This window comes from Meleagris gallopavo, chromosome 3, assembly GCF_000146605.3.
Source record: "Meleagris gallopavo isolate NT-WF06-2002-E0010 breed Aviagen turkey brand Nicholas breeding stock chromosome 3, Turkey_5.1, whole genome shotgun sequence".
Classification (NCBI taxonomy): Eukaryota; Metazoa; Chordata; class Aves; order Galliformes; family Phasianidae; genus Meleagris; species Meleagris gallopavo.
In genome coordinates, this window is record NC_015013.2 from 41,691,035 (window position 1) to 41,715,167 (window position 24,133).

The following is a 24,133-nucleotide window of genomic DNA, read 5'->3' on the forward strand; positions in this document are numbered from 1 at the left end:
TAATGTTCCAACTAATTGCTGATGATATTTATGCTGGTGAAATCCATCACTTGGTGTTACTTTCCCACACATAGGAATTATTCATCCATCCATCAAATGGTGTGTGTGGGTGATAATGATGCACACAATAACATTAAGCTGCAGTAGCTCACCTTCAGCAGTGCTCTTTCTCTAGATTCTGACAATCTCCTGGTTTACAGTTATTCATCACAGGCACTGAATATTGTTTTCTGAAATTGTGGAGAACATTTTCTAGGCAGGAGATCTTTACAGGGGAACTCCGCAAGGGTAGATGGAATTACTACACAAATCACAAGCCTTGCAGTTTCTTTGCTTTCTCCTGCCACTCTTACTGCCAGCTCTGATATTCTGTGTTCTATGCTGCTTACTTGCAGTGTTATCCAAAATATTTCAAGCACAGCCAGTGGAGCAAAAGACTTGCAAAATAAATATTTCATGGAGCTCAGTCAGGGCCTGGGTTCTTCCATTTATGGTATTAATTAAACCAATTCCTTGTGCTTAGTTTTGGTGACTTTATCATCAAAATGACATCAAGACGTTGGGTGAATGTCTTAGGTGTTTTTTCATGCCTTGTAAGAGATTTCCTGAGTGACTGTATGTAAATCTCCCAGACTAAATTTTTTTCCATGCCTTGCTGTTTTGAAGTTAACCTCATTTGTGTGAGGACTGTTATTGTCTGTAGAATTATCAGCATCAGCAGAATAACATGTTGCAGAAATGAAAAAATGAAATAGTAAGGGGTAGTCTTAGCTGAAACATGAAGAGATGATAACTAGGCAACTGCTAACTGAACATCAAGGAGTTACTTCTGGCTTCTCCTTTCCTCTCTTCTTTGCCTCTCTCCTTTCCACTTCACCCCCTTCCACTCCCCTCTCCTCCTTCCACCTATTTTTAAGGCTCTATGAATCTATTAAACTCTATTAAATTCACATTACACAACAACAATTATCAAACCTGAATTTTAAGAAGAAAAAAGAAATAGAACATCCAGGTCACTCAAACAAAAGCTTGAATCACATAATTTCTTCTATTTTTGCTTGAAACTACATTTCTTCATGGCAGAGAGATTACTATCGTAGAGTGTTCTCATTAAGAAGCACTAGTTAAAATGACTGCTCTGAAATACAAGCAAGAAGCCTTAGACATCCTTTGGAAAAAGGGAAGTGAGCACAAAGGATGCTGCCTTAATTGTCCATTTTGTCTGATAGGGAAATTGTCAAGGCGTTATTATGACTAAATGCAATTCATCTAAGTTAACTTTAAGGTTTATATTCCAGGGGAGAACAAAACCTGGAATGCAGTCATAGTGATCAAAGCTGACAGCAGGATCGTATTTAAATACTGAAAACAGAAGCGGCTAGAAAAAGCACTGCAAGTGAATAGAAATGCTGCAGCTCCTTCAAAGGAAGGATGTTTTAACCAGAGTGATTAGATGGTATGACATTTAATGCAGGAAGTTGAATACTTTTTCTTTCATAACGACTTAACGGAGATGTTTAAAATTACCTTTGGAGTAGCTCATTAAGATAAAAGAGCAGTTAATAGAAAAACATTGGTAAATCTTCTATTTGAGTCACTGTTTTAAGGACAGTGAGCAAAAATCCAAGGAAGTGAGTATTATAGGAGTGGTACAGAGTTACACAGTCTCGATATAAGCAAATATGTTTGAATTGATTTTACAGGGCCTTGTGCTGATTATTTAGGTGAATCTACAAGGTACTATCAGCAGGCTTCATGAACCAATTTTAAGTTCATGAAATGCAGCCTAATTGAAGGTTTTGAGATACCGGAGGAAAGGAATAATGCAGTTATTGGGTTGTTTTCCACCTCAGAAAGGCTTAACTGAATGCAGGTGCTGTGAAGCCAGCTCAGTGAGCCACCTGGGCCTATTTCAACCTGGACTTAAGCTTTTAAGGTGCACTTCACAAATTAAAGGTGTTTTTGTACTTTGCCTCTTTGATCTACACAGAACTCCATGGCTGTTAGTGCCTCATTGAAGCACAGTGATACAGAAGAAAAAAAATAGATCTGGGATTTTCACAATGTCTTCCTCCAGTGTCCTGAGGACTATGTCACAGAGTAGGCATCAAAATCAAGATAAGTGAATAGATGCTTCTAAAAATATTTTATCATGAGAAATCTTGTTGTAGTCTTCCAGAGTAAGTAGCCTTTGCCTTTTTCTTGCTATTTTTCTCATCATACTGAAGTATTAATATACAGCACTGACCTAGAGAGGATTTTAGACAAAAATTTCCATTTTCTATTAACAAGGGATTTTTTGCAAAGATGTCCCCTCTCACTTACAGCAATTTCTTCAAAATATCCTTGTTGTCATCTTGTTGAACTGTCTGCTGATGAAAACTGACAATCTGGTCCTCTTAATCATTTAATGTCAGATCAAATATCTGTAATTAAGAGAGAAGAAACCCTTACAAATGATTCATGTTTGGAGCTTTTTTTTTTTTTCCTTGTGTGACTTAAAATCTAATTTGTTACAGTATATGTTGTGTTTCTCCAGTAGTAGTTCTTCCTTCCCTCTCTTTAAGGCTGAGAAATAATAATGTACGTTTATAGTGGAATTAAATCTCTTTTTCATTCTGTTTTTTTGTGTTTTGTTGTTGTTGTTTTGGTTTGGGTTTTTTTACCTCTTCTTCCATACTGAAAATAGAATCATAGAATCATTATGGTTGGAAAAGACCTCTAAGATCATCATCTCCAACTGTCAGCTCATCCCTGCCATGCCCATTAACCCATCTCCCATATTACAATATCTAACTATTTCTGGAACACCTCCAGGGATGGTGACTCCACCACCTCTCTGGGCAGGCTGTGCCATTGCCTGAATGCTCTTTCTGAGAAGAAACTTTAATATGTTCATAAATCATAGTATGTGTTTTTGTATACTTAGTATGGATTTTTTGCTTTCATTCTTCAAAGACTACAAAATAATCCATGCAACTTTAAACAGCTCTCATGAATTTTAATGAAGTAAATGCCAATATGTTGAATGCCTGCAACAACATACTATTGTTTGTCTTCATATTGAATTAATATTGTAAAATATGTTATTAAGTGTCTATAAACTTTTTTAATACATTCCCCTTCACAAAAAGGCACATGCACTATAGCTACAAAGCAGAAAGGAAAAAAGGAAAAGCAATCTCAGTATGTATCTCTAGTCAAATCTCAGCCTTTCTAAGAACAATATATGGATATCTATTTATAAGTTTTGAGCATGCAGGGTCCTAGTAAGTTAGGCCTCCATGTATAAGCTTTATAAAAACATATGGACTTTACAAATACTCTCTTGCAAAGACCTTGCAATTTAGAAAATGAGTAATCAGTCCAGATGCAATATTGTCATGTTATGAAAAAGTACAGGTTGTTGCATGAATTAGCCATGTGTATAGTACAAAACCAAACAGTAATAAGAAATGCACAGGGATAATTTGCTATTGTCGTTAGATTGCTTAACAGATGATATTTTCTGTTAGCCTTAGAAATTAGTACCAGCTTTCTTTCAGAGATTTTATGTGATTTTTTTCTTATATATCTATCATCTCCACAAACCAGTTTGGGACTTTTTTCTATATAAATATCATTTATCACTTGGTCTTCAACATTGACCTTTATTTCTAATTTATTTTCCTTGTCCTAGGAAAGTTCTTGAGAAATTCCGTGGTAGATAAACAAAAACAATTTATTTCAGATATAAATATTCCTAGCTGAAGTTTCTTAGGATGGTTTTCATATTCTGAGGTGTGTGAAATCTGCTGAGTATGATCTTAGGATCCAGTAAAGTATTTGGTAGTAAGGAGAATTGTCTGGGTAGATTTTAGAAAAAGATCTAATTCAGGCTGAATGACAGCTTTCACTTATTCCTCTTTTCAAGGATAAGGAAAGGTTACTTGATGGAAGAAAAAAAAAACATTCACAACAAAATCCACACAGAGATTTCAAAGTATTTCAAAGTCCCATCTGATAGCTTCAGCTCACATTTTTACTATTATTAATAGCAATTCACAGCTGCTTATTTTCATCAGTAATAAGTGATACATACAGAGCAGTACTTCCCAACCTGGAAAGACTTTTTGTGAACCTCAGTCTCAGATTTGGCAGCTATCCTGCCAATCCTACAGAGAATACTTAATATTTAAGTGAGTCATGTGGACAGTTTCACAAGGCAAAGTCAAGCATGTCCTCCCAGCTATGTTATTTCCTCTGCTCTGGTATGATATCTACTCAGTTATCAAATCCAATAGCACATTTTTTTTAAAGTTCATGGACTTGGAAATATCACTTCTAACTTCCATAAATGGTAATGGTTGATCCTTTTGGCATAGAAGAAAGAGGGAATATTCTAAAAGTATATGATAGTATTAAAAGAGAAGAGACCTATATCAAGCACTAGGAGAATGTTCTAATGTCAAAAGTGAGGTAGTAATCTAGTGAAGGAAATGGCTGAAATGCATTTTTTTTTTCTAAGACAGAATACATGGTAAAAAGAAATGTGAATCAGAACTGAAGTTTGATCATATAGGAGACATCCAGCAGAGTGTTTAAGTGTTAGGTATGTTGCCTGGTGTTGCCCAGTCATCTCGCAGGTTTGTAGTCAAGGAATGGTCAGAGTTGAGTATCACCAGAAGGCAATTCATTCTCTGGTAACTCTCTTAGAAGGGAATGAATCACTCCCAAGAGGAGCTCCACACTCTCATTAGGCACCGTGAATGTTTGATACTGACAGACCTCTCTTTTATTTATTTTTTTTTTTTTTGAGATAGCAAAGTAAGAGATTAACAGAAATACCTACATTACATGCAAAAGGAAATATGCAACCATGTTGCTTAAAAAAAAAAAAAAAGACATCTTTTTAGTGTTTTCATGATTTCAGGGTTTCAAAGTGCTTAGATCCATTCTAGAGAGGGACAAAATTTAAGGCGTTTGATTAAACAGCTGTCCTGAATGTACTATGTAAACCACTGAGTTTTTTATTAAAGCATCTTCCGCTGCAGTTTACAGCCCAACCAGTTTTGGTTTGCTTGAAAGCATGAGGCTGTTAACTGCAATGGTTTCAGGATACATTTCATATATGGTTTGCCAAGTAGGGGTGGTAAACTTTTGGAAAAAAGTAGAACTAACAGCTGAGTATAGTAACTTCTCTGCCATCCAAATGTTATTCACCTCTGTTTGCAAGACCATATATAAAGACTTTTAAATGACTAACGAATTCTTTTGAGACACTCAGCCCAGTAAGCATATTAAAGCACCCACAGTGAAGAAGTAGAAATCTGAAGGCTGCAAAATTATGAATACCACTTTCGGAATTATATAGATAGAATGTCTCTGGGTATTGTTCTCTGGGCACAAAATCCAGTTGTGCAAGTCATGCTAAGAAGAGTTTCAGCTGTACGCAGACTTTTAACCTACGGTTGAGGCTGCCAGTAAGATGCACGGTTGTCTTATTCCAGGCAAGTAAGCTTAATACTGCACCAGGGAATATATATGTAATGTTAGAGAGTGAGAAATGAAAGTAGGAGAAAGGGAAGATATTTGTAATTTTTTTGCCCCTTCATCTGGGAACAGAAATAAGTTTCATTTCACTGCTTCAGGGTTTTTGTTTTCAAACATCTTGTCTGATTTTCATTTGCTTTGGGATGTGTCTTCCTTATGTGTAACTACTGCACAGAAGTTCAGGGTGACTTTGATTCAGGTTGAAAGTGTTCTGAACAAAGAAAAAAATCCAATTGTCACTAAACCCTGTGGAGATAATCATCTCAGATGAATTTCTGCATTTTTAGAACATTTTTTAGAACATTTAAGATGAAATAGAAGTGTAATCACTTTGTAGAAATAATGAAGCTATCAATTTAAAGTCTAACTTCTACTTCCTGTGTCCTGTTATTTATTTTTCTTTGTAAAAAACTGTTGATTTAAAATAATTGATGTGTAGGTTAGTAACTTCTGATAATGGCTTACAGTTTTTGGTTGCAATTAGTTAGGAAGTCTTCCAGTATCCATATGTCTGTGGATATTGGTGTCCTTGTGTATATCTGTGTGCATGCAACAGTGATGTGCAATTCAAGCTAAAAAGGCATTCAGCTGTGTCCACCAGCTTTTGGCTCCTCACTGCAGGAAAGACATCATGGCCCTGGAGCTTGTCCAGAGAAGGACAACAAAGCCTAGTGAGGGGTCTGGAGCACACATCTACTGGGGAGCAGCTGAGAGAACTGGGATTGTTCAGTCTAGAGAAAAGGAGGCTCAGGGGAGACCTTATCACTCTGTATAACTATGTTAAAGAAGGATGCTGGGGGTCGGCCTCTTCTCTCATGTAACTAGTGATAGGACTAGAGGGAATGGCTTCAAGCTGCACCAGGGGAGATTTGGGCTGGGTGTAGGAAATACTTCTAAAGAGAGCTGTAATCGGCTGCTCAAAGAGGTGGTGGAGTCACACCCTGGAGGTGTTCGAGAATATTTACACATTGTATTGAGGGACATGGTATAGTGAAAGATATTGGTAATAGGTGGATAATTGGACTGGATGATCATGTAGGTCTTCTCCCACGTCTTCTCCCACCTTGGTTATTCTATGATTTTATACCTGTGGCTGTTTCACTCCTAAAATATTTGGCACATGACACTGTCAATAGGGAGGTTGGATGTCAGGGGGAAATTCTTTACAGAGAGAGTGGTGAGGTGCTGGAACAGGCTGCCCAGAGAGGTTGTGGATGCCCTGTTCCTGGAGGTGTTCAAAGCCAGACTGGATGGGGCTCTGGGCAGCCTGGTCTATTTTTAAATGGGGAGGTTGGTGGCCCTGCGTGTGGCAGGGGGGTTGGAGATTCATGATCCTTGAGGTCCCTTCCAACCCTGGCCATTCTGTGATTCTGTGTAATAGAGCAGGAAGGAGATTACTGGCTAGCTGAGAGGTTGATGTAGTTTATGAGGATTCAGTCACTTTTTGATGCAGGGCTCCTTCCTGTAGTCACTAGGAAAGGAAAAGGAATGTATATACTTAAGAAAATGAAGTATTCGTGCAACTTGTGCATTATGAATAATTTTGGTTAAAATATGACTTATGTTTGAATCATGCATGTTGGCAAGAATAAGAGAGGCACTAGGTGAGTGATACAGTTTATTGTCCCAGTTAACAGATGGTTTCTTCAGCTTTTTAATAGCAAATTTTGTCCTCTGCCTCCTTGGTAAAACAATTGGGCTTCTGTGCAAAGGTTTTCAGTTTTTGACGATTCATTTGAGATAAAATCATTTCTAGCTACTGCAGTATATTGCCTCTTCTTGCAAATACGGATGCAAACAGAATGAAAGAAGCATATTACAAAACACCTTCCTTTAAAATCATTAGTGCCTAAGTGGCAACACAGATTAGAGGAAGTTGTTTGTCCACATTTCATAGACCCCTGTCTTTGAGGATACATTCACATCTTATGAAAGAATAGAATAGCGACTGTAAATCCAAAATTCAAAAGTTTGTAGACATGCTTTTGAAATGGAAACCAGCAGGATCAATGGGCACTCATTTTCTTGGAAAAGTCACTTTTTGAATGACTGACATCCAACCTCTATGTATGGGAATGCATTTTTTATTTTGGTTTTGCGTAGCTTACTGGACAGGCTTCACAGGATTGTGAGACTTGATTAGTGGATGGATCACTGTGGAACTGATAAACCATCAGGAAGATAGGTGTATATAATTGCATGTCCCTTTAAACCCCTATCATGGTCTTACGAGAAAATGAAGAAAAGAAAAAACAAAACAGTACCCTAAGTTCAATCAAATGAGAATTTGGAGTCTGATTTATAACTGATAGTAGAAAAGAGTTATTGGGGATCATTCTATAGTAACAAAAACTATTTGTAGCCCTTGGAATTTTTCTGTATTGATTATCAGAATGAATATAGGAATTTCAATGATTTTGGGGGCTGATGTGTCAACTTTTTCTATTGCAAGCAGTTGCATCTCAGAAAATTGTATATCTTAAATGTAGCTTTCCCCATTTTGGAAATGATTTTGGTAATGTAATCAAAAGATGTAGAATACTGGATTGCTGAAACTCTGTTCTTAGATGTTCATATCTTCTCTGTCTAATATATGTTCACGAAATGAATTTGAAAAATGAGAAATACTGTAACAAATTTCATTTTTAAAGCCCCACAATTATATCTTTTCTATTAGTGAATTATTAATTTTACAGTTATCTTTCAGTGGATGTCACTGTTGTAATTATATTGAAGATTAATTAATTGTTTATCTATACTCCTCAATTTTTATGAGTAGAGAATAGGAAGGAATGTGTACATTATTCTTCCTAGTGAAATCAGATCCAATGCTTCCAACCAAGTACAATAACCCTCTCTTTAAACTGTCAGTTTTCTATGAAAAACAGAGATTGTTGGGAAAAAATAGTTGAGTACCCTTTCCATTATTTTTATTATTATTATTCTTAATCTGAATTTAAAATTTAATGACAAACATACTTCGAGCAGAAATTTCAAATTTTGATCTCTTGGATCCTGTGGCTCCTGTGTCAAATGACTTACCTTGATTGCTTAATGATGCAGATAGCTGTGAAAACCTTTTAAAACCTATCCCAAAGTAACTTTGCAAAAGCATGCCCAAAGCCTGTTGGCCTTAGAAGGTGTACCCGTGTCCCATTACTTAGAATCAGATAGATTGGATGCTTTGTTCTCAGTTTTCCCATTCATGCAGTGTAATGGCAATCTGTTGGAGATTTTTAAAGGTTTTTTTGTAAGGCTTGAGTTTAATTTGAGAGCTTTGGGTCTGTATTGTTTTATTGTATTTAAGACTAAAGAACTTATATGGGATAACAGGCTTGACGGGAAATCTTTATTCATACAATTTTTTTTTCCATTGTCAACAATTATGCTAAACAAAAAAAAAAAAATAAGTGATAGAGGAGAATGGTCATGAGAAAAATAGCTTTGTTTTGTTTCATTTTGTCTTGTTTTCACTTCTTCCAGGAAGGTATTCTTACTTCATCATTAGCGTAGATTTGACTAGCTTTCTAAATCACTGCAGAACAGAGGAGTTTTCCAGTAAATGTGAACAGCCATCCTTGCTAATGCCTATTAATCTGACTCTTCAGATGTTAGTGCTGTTTCTCTGTTCTCTGAGACAAAACAAAGGTAGTATTATTAAATTAGAGGAATATAGTGGCGGTCTATATGCTGCATCGTTTCATGTCTTTAACCAAAATACTGCATTACTTGCCTTGTTTCTATATTCATACCCACAGTTTACCGCAAATGATCATTATGGCTGTCAGGCCACAGTTGCACATAAAGGAAATGACTTTAGTTTTTCTTTGCTACAGAAATATCAAGTTTCTGCCATTTCATCATTTTAGAAACATCGCTGCACTTCATTCTTGCATCTCTTGCAGTGTGTTCATTTAAGTGTATGATTTAAAATGGAGAGCATTTGGCTAATTAGCAGGCAGCTGTTCACTTAAGTAAATGACTCATAGAGGGATATTTATGGTGCAAAACTATTTTTCAGGCCTGGAGAAACTTAAAAAAAAAAAGAAAAAAGAAAAATAAAAAGACACGAAAACAGATGTTTATGCTTCAGCATCCATGAAAATGCTGTGAAAACTGCTGCTTTAGTTTCATGACATTTTTCTCAGACCTTATTGATAAACTTATAACCCAGTTTTTAATTAATATCTTCTAAAAGTAATGAGATGGCATTGTAAAGAAAATATTCATTTGATTGTAATTTATTTCCAGTATTTGTGTGAACTCAACATGTAAAATGAATGGTCAAGCACTACATGAAGAAGCCTCAGAGTTTATGATAAGCAGAGAGTCAATTAATTACAGGAGTCTGCAGTTTGCCTATTTACTTCTTTGACTTTATATTACAAAACACCTGTCTATAAAATTAGTTGATCTACAAATTGAAAAATATAGAACTCCATGAACTTCTTACAGCTTCCATTTTAAAATAGCATTTGAGTAGTAAATATTCTGGATTGGAAGGGATCTACAAGGATCATCAAGTCCTACCCCTGACTACCCAAAATCCAAACCATATGTCTGAAAGCCTGTGTGTCCAAACACTTCTTGAACTCGAGCAGCTTGGGGCTGTGACTACTGGACAGCCTGTTCCATGCCCACCACCCTCTGGTGCAGAACCTTTTCCTGACCACCAACCTGACCCTCCCCTGATGCAGTTTCTTGCCATTCCCTTGAGTCCGGTTGCTGTTACCAGAGAGCAGAGATCAGTGCTGCCCCTTCACTCTGCTCGTCCGTGTGCCTTCAACTCCTGTGTCCACATGATTTGTAAAAACGTAGAGGAGAACTGAACCTAAAATAGAGCTCTGCAAAACCTGTGAGTAAGAAACAGTAATAAAATGTTAGCTCTAATGATGACCTTGTATATACAGTATCAAAAAATTTGTGTTAGAAATCTTATTGGTGGAAATCACCAATATATGATTTGGCTGTGGGAGGTTAAAGCAGGATCTACTTTTTATAGTCCAGTAGACAGCTGTAGTAAAAATACCTGGTTAATGAGACACTGCAGCCCCAGATCCCTTTCCTCAGGGCTGCTCTCCAGCCTCTCAACCCCCAGTCTGTACACAGATTCAGGATTATCCCATTCCAAGTGCATCAACCAGTTGATCACTCATCATATTATGTATTTACCCGGGTAAATACTGGACATTGTGTCCAGAAAGATAATCTGAGACATAGTATTGACAGTCTTGCTAGAATTAAAAAAAAAAAAGAAAAAAAAATCATATCTGGAGCTTTTTTTGGTCAATTAGATGGGTGTTTCCTTTGATCTTTTGTCTTCTTTGGGTGATAATACATTTGAGCATTTGGCATTGAATGGCTTGAGTGTTCCCGATGAAGACTACCTTTTCCCCATGCTTCTCCATCTGAGCTGCTTGCCTCAGAACTGAAGACCTGATCCTCATGTTTTGGGAATGGATTGGTTTTTTTTGGATTTTTGCCTGGCGTTCATCAACTGTTTTCTCTCTCTGTTGAGAACTCTTCTGCAGTTACTCTGCCTACCTTAGTGCTATGGTGGGTTAGACTAGTGAATGGTTTCTTTCCTTTATTTCTGAATGAAGAATATGGATTTTTGTGAGTGTTAATGTACTGCTGCACTCTGCTTTCAAGTTCCTCTAAAAATCTGATGGTTAAAATATATTTCAAGCAAAGTAACAGCAAAGTTTGGCTAATTTTGAAATGGCTTGGTCTTCTTTCTTGTATAAATGAGGGGAATCAGAATGCAATTTAAAAAACTTAGAAAATCCTTTAAAGTCTTTAAATCTCATCTTTAGGAAGGGGAACAGAGTCATTGTAGTATAGATGCTCTCTTATGATTGTCTTTAAATAGGAAGCTGGAGTGGATCTGTATCGTGTGACTCTGGATTAATGTATAGTAAGATTCATTTGTATTTTTTTATTATTCATCAAAAATTATTTCAGCTAGATTTGCTGCTGATCTGATAATCATTAGAAACCATCAAGAAATTGTAACCTATCTGTTCAATCCTATGTAAACAGACTACTATACCATGCTTTAGTGTTATCTACTTAAAGTACTGAGTAATCTCGTAAAAATATATTCTAGTACACTTTTGAAACAGGAGGTAAACCAAGATGGTATGGAAAAATATGTCAAGTTTAGGTTTATGTAACAGATTTGGAGGTTAGTTAATCTTTTATCACCCATTTTACTATCTATTCTATAAATTTGCAATCATAGTTCACTGTATTATGTTTAATTACCTTGCCATATAAAATGTCTACTTTATACTAAATAAAAGGGTAGAAAGAAAACAGCAAAAAGTTGGAGAAGCACATGTAATTTTCAAGATAGAATCTTGAGCTAAACTAGCAGTCTTCAGAAGTAGAACAACCTCCCCAGCCTGAGTGTATTTTAAGACTTCCCTTTTCAGTACTCCAACTCTCAACAGCTTTGGAACAATTCCCTGAGAAAGACTTTATGGCTGTTGTAGTGGTTATTCTGTAATATATTTGAAGTATAAAGATATATCCTATATAGAACAAGATCTCAGGAACTTGTAAAAGATAATATAAAAGATCAGTTTAAAACCATGGAAACTTCATGTAAAATGCAAAATTGAAGTTGTTGAGTAAACATTTGCTGTCTTGTTCCTCTTAATACGAATTGACTTAGAAGATCACCACAAATTATGCAGTAGTTGAACTAAAAAATACAAAATAAATTTAATTTGAAATATGATCAGGTAAGTTACTATAGTCAACTGTTCTTAGCAGATATAATAAAGCTGATCTAGGTAGTAAATTTATAATGCTGCAGGAAAACAAATTATTCAAAACTTGTGTGAAAATATGTATCGAGATAGCGATGGATAGAAAATACTTTGTGTTAGTACTGAAACTTGAGTGTACATACCAAACCATCTTCCTAGTGTAATGGTATGATATGTCTGTTTGAAGTCCTATTAATACACCTTAGATGAGTAGTTAATAGCCCATCACATTTTGTATTCTTTTCTTGATATATATAGTCAGAATATTGTGGTGACTTGCATTGGCCTGTAGCAGTGACCAATCTTTAATAGCAGTAACAGAAAACTCCTGTTCTATTCACCAGTAAATTTTTCTGACATAGCCTATATATGTTTTTTTTAATAGAAACTTATTAAATATCGAGAATTTTATTTGGAATACTACGTCCCCTTTGAAACACAGAAGCAGAATTTTTGCTTCCTAATTCCTACTAATGGGTATCACTTCATTTTTTTTTTTCCAGTGGTATAAATGATAAAACTTCAAGAAAAAAAAAGGAATATTTTTTCCAGCTTATTTCAACTGTACTGCCTTTATGCAGTCCAGGTATGCATTTCTGGTAAGCTGGCAGCGCATAGAGTGCTGGGGAACAGCTTTCTCTGATAAACTTGCATTATTAATGATCCTAGATTGAGGTTTGGAAGGAGTGTACTTTCAGCTATTGTGTTCTGTTGCTCCATTACTATATCAAAAAATATTAAGGTAGAAATTTTTTTTTGCAGCAAAAAACTTTATTTTGAAAAGAAATATCTGGTATTTGGCTTTTTGTGACAAACACAGTGATTACTGATTAACTTTATTGCTGCTTTGTTGTTTGTTTTTTTTTTTTTTTTTTGCTGGAAGGCATGTTCTTGCTAATACAAGCAAAATAAAAAGCACCTAGACTGTACAAAAGGTACATTTGAGATCATGAATTTAAGTTCGCAAGTCTTTTGAAATACATTACCACTATTCGTCAAAATAGAATTGAATCCAAGCAGACCATGTGAAAAGTATGGTAAGAAGAAAACCAAAAATAAAGTAGTACAGAAGAGGAAAAAAGGTTAAGAATTAAACTGATTATTTATCGAAGAGGTGAACTGAAAGCATCTGTTCAGCAAGTAAACCTAGATTTAAAAAAAAAAAAGTAATACAAACACAACAGTGATAAGTAGTTTTGCTAACAAAAGACTAAGATTCTGATGTTTTACACCTAAAGAGATGGTGAGAATGAGGTGAGGGGATTTAGAGAGGAGAAACGGTGTCCTGTTAGTTAGAATTGAAAGACACCTGGGATAAGTAGATCTAACCTAAAATATGAAAGAGATCCAAAATAAAATGAGGATGATAATGAGACTGAATACACAGAGATTAAGTGAGAAGCCTACTGGATTTCTTTCTTTGTGAGATGTTAATGGATTTGATAAAAATGAAATATAAAATTACTGATTCCATTCTATAAATCTCTAGTATCGTTATTCTCATTCTTTATAGAAGAACTCCATGAAATTGTCCATTTCCAGTGAAATTGCTCAGTTGAGAAACAGTAAAGTGAAAGCCATGTGGCTTCCTGTCTGCAAAACATTCTCTTTGCTTTCAAGAATCCCAGTCTTCCACCACTGGATCTGAGGAGAAATCTTATAGGTGTAATGACATGGAAGAGTTTATTCATTTATTTATTTATAGGCCAGAAGAAAAATAATATTTATTATGTGAATAGCAATTGATACACCAGGTTTGCTACGAAGCAATATATGCCAGGCAAGCAGAAAGCAACTATTTTTACGTACCTGATATCCCAGGTTATACATATATATGTTACTGTAGATATATATATATATATACACACACACACCATAATATATAAACCACAGTTAATATATGCTCAGATCTCCCTGAGCGTGATTCCTGACAAAATGAACTGAAAAAATTTCTTGATGATATGCAGCCTATCTACATGAGGCAATCTCAAAACAGCTTGAAGGCTGCTGGCAGGCATGCATGACTTGCTGAAATTTGAGGTAGAGCTGTTACACCTCTGATGTGTGAAGGAGATGCTGCAAGTTTTTGCTGATAGGTGGCAGAATTTCTCAGAGGAAAGGATAGTTTCCCAAAAACCAATTTGAACAGTGCTGATTACCCGCAGTGATTGCTCCTGTTATACAGACCATTAGTGCTGCCATTAGTGAGAGAACTGATACACAGGTTTAAGAGTTTGGTAACAGAGGCTTTATTCTTGTAGTTATTTGCAATGGAAAGCAGCTTTAATTTCACTTCTCTGAAGAGGAAAGACTCTGGAGAGCTACCAGCTGAATGCTGTGTCGAAAATGCCCAATTGCCAGAAATCAATGGGGCTGGGACTGCCTCACACTGTTTCTTTTCAGTACCTTTACCACATGTGAGTACATGGAAAGTAAACAATAACCTGAAATGGCTCTTCCCAGAGGAAAGCTTCAATACAAGTGGCAACATTGCCTCTTAGTGCCTGCTTGGAAAAACTGAAGGAAATACAAAATGGGAAGAGCTTCATTTGCTTTTCTGACTGACCTTCAAAGTAATTCCTCGGAGCAAATGATGCAGCACAATTTCAAGCTGTTGGCCAAAGTTCCAGCAAAACTGTAGGATTTACTTTAATCTAAATACATGGCGATAGTTTTGCTTGGTAAATATCCATAAGCATATTTTTTGTGAGGTTTTAAAATGCTGCAGGGATACATGTGTCTCATCTCCATGGCTTGAATGGTAACTGAGTGGATTATGTTTCCTTTTTGTCTTTGCTACATATGAAAAATTGGATTCTGTTTTTTTTCATTAAATCCTTCTGTTACTTTTATGATAGGAAGAGAAGGTGAGTTCTGTACAACTTACCTGTAGGTGTTGTTGCAGAGCCTACGCGTTCATTGTGTGCTTCTGCATGTTAAGGGTAAATCCATTTTTCTCCTTTCAAAATAAATTGTAACAATTTTTGCAATCTTTTGCTGAATAAAAATCAAATTTACTTAGACTTTAAATGCTTTTTTTTTGTTCCCCTTTGGACATCTACAGTAACTGAACTATCAGTCTGAGAAGATAAATTATTATACATTGTTGGCAATAGGTTACGTCTCTCCCAAACATGCATAGAGGGCTGTAGGGAAAAACTATTTCAACAAGCATTAGAGCTTATGAACTGTGAGTAATTCCCTTTTGTTCAAGAGCAAATAGTGGGAAGTGAAGATTTAAAAGAGCCTCAAACCCAGGCTGTGGGGAGGTGGGAAATGAGTTGTTCAGGGGTCCCCAGTCTGATGGGGATGGCAGGCAGGATAACATATGTGTTTTGTCAAGGTCTGCCAAGAGATTTTAGTGACAGATTGACCTCTTTGCTAAATAAACTACACTTGTACTGAGCCAGGACCTAGTAGTCAAAAAGGCCATTAGTCCCTTCTGTTAAGTAGGGACCTTAGCACATGGCTACATTGGATTCTGTTTGTCATACTCGGTGAATATATGCTATCATATGTTTAAGTATTTCCCGCACTGCTTTGCAAAAAGAAAATATATTTTCTGTGGGAAGAAATACAACCTTATATGCACCTATATGTCATTCAAAGACTATTTAGTGGAAAGCGCTTCTTTTGTTGGATGAGCTGCTGATTCACTCTAAAAACAATGAATTTGATGCATTTATGAAATTATGCAGTTGGGTCCTCCAGAGTTCTATGGTTGCAGGCTCTTTTAATGTTTCCAGATCTATGTTCTATGCTTAAGCTAAGATTTCCAAGTTCTACATAAATAATAAGCCTGTATTTTGGAAATAAAATTCCCTTAGGAAAAAATAATCATAGCCCATTCATTCCAGTGCAAAGTATGTGCCTAATGTCTTTGTCAATTAGAAGCATCCTTCTAAGACAGAGGAAGTAATTAAAGACCTGCACCAGTCCCTGCACCTTCACCAAAAAAACAAACAAACAAACAAACAAACAAAATGCCATTCCTAGAAGATCTGATATCCACATGTAGAAAATTAGTTATTAGCTATCTACTTCACAGTGAAAGTGAGCCTACAGGAAAAAAAATTGATATGGTTGAACTATGTTTTGTATGTGCATAATTTAAATATGAAATATGTACATTTTGTATTTTTGACAATAGTTAGAAGCATCTCTGAATGTATTATGTCTCATGCAAAGCACGTTGCTTTTATTACATCTTAAGTAATATCTGCCAAGTATATGACCTTGTTCTTATGTAGCATGTTATCTGACAGAAATGAGAACAAATCTCATATGAATTTCATTCTGAATCAAATAAAGCTGCTGGTAATTTTCTAATTGAATTTAAAGTGCTGCCTTTTAGCCTCCAGAAGAGAAGTATTCAAGCAGCTAATAAAACATATTTCAAAATCATTCAGAAAACTCATTGCTGAATTCAACTGTTGCTGGGCCAGACCTTTTGAACAGATATATTGTCTGAGATATTACTTTTTCAAACAGTCAATTTTATTAGAACAAACTTAAAAATTAATTTTGGACACATCTCTCTCCATATGGCAAACACATAATTCCTAATTTGTTGAAAATTTAGATATAGGAAAAAAAATGTGTACTCATTCATCCATAATGCTCTGTTTTAATCTTAATAAGTATTCTATCACTGTACTGATCACTTAAAAAAGACTAGAGACACATCTCACAAACAGACAAATATCTTTATGATTTTCCTGAATTTCTGAATGAGTGAACAAATTTCAAAATTGGTCTTCTCCATTAGAAATTTGATCATGTCAAATTAGCAACCATTTCCACTGGGATGTGTTTTGACCAATCAGAGTCTCATCAAAAGTGCTGGATAAAGCAGCTAATTAACTTTAGAAGAAACCAGTAGAGAGATAATCTTATTTATCACTAAAATCAAAGCTGCAGTATCCTTTCTATTTGTGTTGTCAGAAAGCAAGTGGCATACTGTCATCGCTGTACAAAGAACTCCAAGAACACATCCTTAAAGATTACTTAAATACAAGTTGTTTCTTTGGCCATGGCTGTAATACTAAGATTTTAAAGCCTTGCTGGCTTTACTTTTGTCACTATATGTCAATGTCTTATACATATCAGTAAGTTAAAATATTTCTTCTAAAGATGAAAGGGCAACTTTTGATACAGTTAGGATGCTCAGTGGTCTAAAACATGGCAGCTAGTTAAACTTTTTCATATCTATATTAGGAGTTTAGGAAGAAATTCTTTACTATGAGAGTGGTGAGACACTGGAACACGTTGCCCATAGAAGTTGTGAATGCCCCCTCCCTGGAAGCATTCAAGGCCAGGCTGGATGAGGTTGTGAGCAACTGGTCTAGAGGGAGGTGTCCTTGCCTGCAGCAAAGGAATTGGATCTAGATGAACTTACAGGTCCCTTCCAACCCAAACAGTTCTATGATTCTATGATCTGCTTTGTTTTTCACAGTAAAATTAGCATTGCCTTGTAATCTCTGTACTGTTGGTATTTTTCATGTGAAAGGAGCAGAACTTTTATTTGATTTTAGTCAGAGCCCTCATAGGAGTGAACACTCAAAATAGCCCAAGTGCTGCTGAGAGCAAAACAGTGCTTACACAACTGGAGCGAAACACAATTTGTATGAATCCGTAATGCAAGTAGAATTTAAGAGGTGTTATGAGGTGAATCCCCATATGTGCACTTAGTAGAGTGAGTGCAATTCTTAGTTGAGCACATCAAATCCAGAAAAGTTCTTACCAACCTGAGGAAGCAGATAAATTCTCCACAACTCAATCTAGGGTTCATAAGGTTAAAACTCACATCTGTGAGGCTACAATTCAGACCCCAAGAAAGAAAGAAAAAAAGTTTTGTAACCTTGAAGTAGAGCTGGCAAATTGAGCAGCATGCCAAGTAGTTGGCACATCATGGGCAGTTCCAACTAAATCTCAACAGTTTAAAACTCAATGGAATAAACACAGTGCTAGTGTCTGTTCTTTCTCATGCCCTAAATCCAGAAGGAAATTTTTCTTTTGGTTGAAGGGGACAACAATCTGCTCTCTACAACATGGGTACAATAGAGAGAAGTCAGCTGAAACCAGCTCTGTTACCTTAGTCTGGTCAAGAGATCACTGGTCTTCCTCTGTTCTGTACTTTTTCTTTTCAGCAAGTCAAGTTTCTAGCAGTTAGCTGCAAATTTGACCAAGTCATCACATGGATAATCATTTAGCATTTTCATATGGACTCTGGCCAGTTTTGCTACAATTGTTTTTTTCTTATGGTACTGCTTTCCATATAAGTATTTTGTCCACATAAGTTCTTCCAGTGGGCAATTTTTTAAGCCTTTTTCAAATTACATGCTTATTTTTAGAATTTTTATGTATTATTGTGTTCAAAACAGGGAGGAAAGCCAAATGTTTCGAACTCTCAGTTTTTTCTCTTAAGCTTTCATGATTTTTTTGGATGTTTCTTATTCCTCCTTGTCAGCTTATCCTTCTTTAAAACAGACCTATCGAGATTCCTTAAGATCAGCTGAGGCAAGTTGCAAAGGAATGTTTGGTTTATTTTTTTTCCCAATTCCTTATTTGCCACTTGTTGACTTTGTGAAAAGTATTACTGAGCAGACTTCACTTTCTTAATTTTATCCCAGAGGGCACATTGTAGGTGACTATACTTTTATTGAGCCTTAATTTTCTGCTTTTATCTGCCATGTAGGTCACAGAGGGTAAATAAATGGTTCCAAGCCACAGCTGTCAGTAAGGTTAGCTTCTTAGTATATATATCCATTAAATTCATGGCCCAGAATGCCATAGGGAGTATTTTAAAAGTGGAATTAGACCCCATCTAAATTCCTGTGCAACTTGTATTAGGCACAAAAGCAAAGGAAAGGCTCCAGCTTCCCGTTTTGTTATTCACTATTTTGTTGTACACAGCCTGGCTTGGAAAAGGAATTGCATCCAGCCTAAAAAGTAGTTCAGAATAAAATGTGCCGTTCCTCACTGACATTTAATTTTGCAGTGTTTCTAAGTGTCTGATTCAAGTTAACTATATATCTTGGGGAAAATAACTAGGCTTTATTTCACACTCCGGCTTTGCACAAAACTCCAGATGATACACTCAGTTCATGCCAAGAAACAAACTTTATTATTTCCAAATAAAATATGCCTTTGAAATAAATTTATCATTTTAATGCTAAGAGAAATAAAGTGCTTCAGCACAAGCACCTTCATTTTTCCTGAATACTTAAAAAATTCTAAGTATGGAATGGATACGTTTTTTGTTTTTAAATGCACTGAATTTTATTAAAAGCACTACTCAGACTTAACTGTGGTATTTTACCAAGTGGTCACTTTTTATGAAAAGAAATATGAATTTAGATTATGAGATGTATGTCTTCTTGCGCATATTTTTGCTTAAATTATTTATGAAGTCACATCTGCCAGGATAAGAAAATTGCACTTTTGGAATCAACACAGTGTTGTTGTGTTATTCCTCAAGGTATCTTGCAGTTCTTAAGTGTTAATGGGTGTCTCTCTCCAACTCCACTCAAAAGTTTTTCAAACCCCATTTTAATCATGCAGATATCATCAGTCTAAGCCCTTCTGGCTTCACAGTAGTTGCCACACTTTGACTTCAAGGGTCAAAAAAGCAGAATGAATTTGATGTGTATTCAAGCGTAGCTTGAGTTAAAGCAGCAGAAAAGGGTAGGTCCAAGCTGTTTCATCTCCCCTGTTATGATGAGTTGTTCAGCTGGAAACTTCTCAGGCTTATGTAGAGCTGACTGTTAAGGCCAGACCTTGATCTTTTATATCACTAGGAAATACAAGTTTCAAATGAAAAATGAAGCTTCCATCTGCATTTCTATCTAAGTGGTTTTTCCCTTTTCTTAGTACAGAGGTAAAACAAGATCTGGAATTTTCAAAGTCATAAATTTAAATACATGTCAAGTCTTACATTCTATATGTAAATAGTTTCTTTAGTCTTAATGAGTATAGAATGTTAACATCTAGGTAGGATGTGTAACAGCAATTGACATCTCAGGATACTTCTCCATTAGCATTGTTCAAAACTGCATACTTGCAGGAGTGTAACAAATAGATAAAAAAAAAACTAGCAACATACAGGAATACTGAGAATTGAACCATTTTTAGCCTGAGTGTAGTTCATATCATATTCAAGTGAAAGGCCCTTTCTTGTAAATATTCATCTTTTCATAACAAGAATCTTCCTTTGAGCCCATCTGTAGAGGGAAATGCAGGAAATGCAGGAGCAAATACTGTGCAGTGGATCCCAGGCCTCGCTGGAAGCAGCAGAAGAGTGGATGAGGTCACTTCCATAGTTCTGGCTTTAATGGAAACAGTGAACCCACTCATTTTTGAGCTCTTTGCTTCTTTAGTGCATGAAAGCAGTTTAGCTGAAGGTGCATCCCACTTGCAACAAGCACAGTCTCGATGGAGATCCAAACTCAGGTGATTGACCACATCTTTTTTAATGAACTGGAACAAATAACATTGCTCAAGGTTCTTTATTATACCAACTCTTTAATTTGTAATCCTTAACATATTGAAATATTTTCCTGTATGTTCCTTATGCAGTACAGCTAAAATTCATCTGAGAACTAATTAAACTGCAAGCATTGAGTCAAAAGTGGCAATTGTGTGCACTGGGCAGTGAATATACACTTCCTTGCTATTTTCTTCCAGCAAGTGGCTTGGTCAGTTGGGTTTCTAATTTAAAGAGAATAAGACAAATTTAGTAGTTGGTAGGAAACTAGAAAATGATACTCCAATTTCCTTCTGCATACGGAGTTTTTTCAGCATTGAAACTCTGCTGAAGTGGAAATAATGCTGGGCAAGTACATGCTGGCATGCCAAAAATTCTGTTGTTATTGGATTATTTTGGTGTGGTTGCTCTGCTACTTCAAATATCTATTCTTTCTGGACTGTGCATTTTTCCATTGTTTCAAACACTATTAGCACTAGGTAAGCTCCCAGCATATCACAATAGTGCAAGGGTGAGTTAGATCAGCCTTTGGAAGACGTAAGAACCTTCTGAACTCTCCATAATTTTTGCCATTACTTTTCACACCATCTAGCATCTGCAATTATTATTTATGTCATTTTAGTGGAAAACACATTGTTGTGGAGAACATCATTTTGTGACTTCTGGCTTCTGAATTACATCTACTGCACCTTTAAGAATAGTCATCCTAATTTAAAAATTCCCTTAACAGAACAATGAAATGAATTGAGATAGGGATTCCACACTGAAATAGTAAACTGCAATCTTTCTAACTGTGATTATTTTCCAGATTGCACATTACAATCTATCTGATTCACTTGCATATAGATTTATTTATGATTTAAATCTTCAGTGAGGATAAGAACACATCATACTCTTTTACGAATACATTTTGTAATGCAGAGGACTGCTGGAGCAGCATTTCAGCATGAAGTTATTTGAGGGTTTGGACAAAGTGCTTTTTTAAGGAAATGTTTATATTTTTTCATAGAACCTTTTAGTAATTTGATGCTGTCAATGAAATTCCATGGGGTGGGAAATCTAATATTCAAGCCACGTGTTTGCATTTAGTTCAGTATTTAGGCACAAGACTGTGTTTTCCAAATTTTAGGCAAGAAAAAATGTAAGAATCTGATGCATAAGAGTGCACAAAAGCTAAGGTTTGTATGTCATTTCCATTCTCCTGTGTGCTGAGAACTATATCTACACCTTTAATGAAAAATGCGTATTTGTGGCATGAATTGTTGGAAATCTTGAATTTGAAAATCGTGGGGTTTTTAAATGTATATATTACAATGTGTAGGTGAACTTACAAATCTTTTCCATTTTCAGATAAATTCATATCCTGAGTTGACACAATCTGTTTCCAATGCATCCAGTTACATGTGAAAACAGTAGCTAATATATAGAGCTCACAGTAATGGAAGTGAATTCTGGAAGTTAATGTGACAGCAGCTTTGGTACTGAGCTGAAAATTATGAAGCAGTGTCCAGTGTCCATACATTCCAGTACTTCTTCAAGTATAAGGCAGTATCTTGGCATTCGATAATCCATTCTTTGCTGTCAGTGAAGAGGCCGGGTATTCAAAGTTACTTCATTCTGCTAAACAAAAGGTAAAATGCAAAATGGTTCTCAGGTACTTAAAATGTGACACACTGAACAGTTTCAACAGTGTTGCTGTAGCACCATATTGAAGCAACACTCCTGGTGGTCTGTGACATGGTAGCACAGCTAAGCCTATCCAAATCTGCCAAATGATGTACTTCCTAGTAAAGACAACAAAGGCCGTATGATTGAAATAGGAGCAGTGTTTGCATATCTGTAGAATAAGACTGAGGAGATTGCTTCTTCTTTCTCTTTGTTTCCTGCACATGCGTATCCTCATGTATGAGCATAAAATGAGGGGGTTGGGAAGGATGTGACTAGTGCCTTGGGTATGTCCTGAATCTACTCTTTCAGTTCAAAATTTCTACATGAAATCTCAGGATTGGAGAGAACCGCTCAAAAGCAAAGCCGTTTATGTGAGAGATGATGGATACAGCCTCTGGAAGCAGACCACAAGCTACCTGTTTTCAGATTGTCTGAAGAGCAAGTTGGAAAAGATTTGGCCATGACTTTTCCAGAAAGTTGCTCTTTCAGAGAGAAACAATTCTATGTTGTCAGTTTTAACTGCTGATGAGAGAGCGTTTTCTGCACTGAGAGAGAGCTCAGTTTCCATGAGAGAAGTGGATTTGTTACAAAATGTTCCTTACCACTCATGAGGTTCTTCAGTAGTGTGCTGATATGGGCTCTTGATGGAAACCAAAACAACTTTCTGGCTTAGTTTCCAGGAGAGGCTAAGTAACTGGAATCCTTTGTTTGTTATTTCTTGCTTGACTAATGTATGTGGTTCCTAGCCTTCCATTCTTGAATGCAAAGATATCTTTATTAAAAAGATTGAAGCATGAAAGTGCTGGAGGAAAGAGAAAACAAAAAAAATTTACTCTTATTCATGAGATCCATAAAAGTCAAGGCCTCATTTTTAGCCTCTCTAGGCTGAAGATGAGGCAGATTTTTCTCTTGTACTTACAAAGGAAGTCTCTGCCTTGACTTGGGAGAATAGTTACTGCATTTTGTGACTTTATTTAAAAGCTAATCAGGACATAAAATAATTTCCTCTGTAATGGAGTAAAATCTAAACCATTAATATATTGTTACCACATCTTTCACAATTTGAAGCGTGCAGAGACTTTCCATTCAATGTAAAACTTGAGAAAGTAATTATTTTTTTTTATTATTATTTTCATGTACTGAAGGCTTCCTTTCTTTTTCCTGCATTCTTTTTGATATAGTTTAACACTTCAAAATGTGTCAAAAGTTACTCTAACTCAGGAATGAGCACTGACCCAGAAATCCAGTGATCATTTACAAATTTAAACAGAACACCATTTTCTTTTAATGTGAAATCCTAGCTTCCTTTGACTTCTTAGCACAGATTTTCTTCATTTTGCTATGTTTTTAAAGCACTTAATGCTCTTCCATTGGGAAGAGCTTTATCTATTATTTACCTACAGCTTCAAGTAGCCTCTTTGCATGCTTCTTTCAAGTATGAGGCAGCCAGCACTACTTCAGTAAGAGTAAGCTTTGTGGAGCATAAGACTTCATTTAAAAGTTTTCAAATGACATATGTTTGTACAGACTTAATCCTAATGCTTGATTTTCGTATTGCTTAAAATAAGCAAAACCATTTTAGGAAACTACATGTAAATACTTTGGGAGGAGGTTAATGAACTTACTTGTTTCTTTCCCAATAGTATGTAGATTAAAAAACAAACAAACAAAA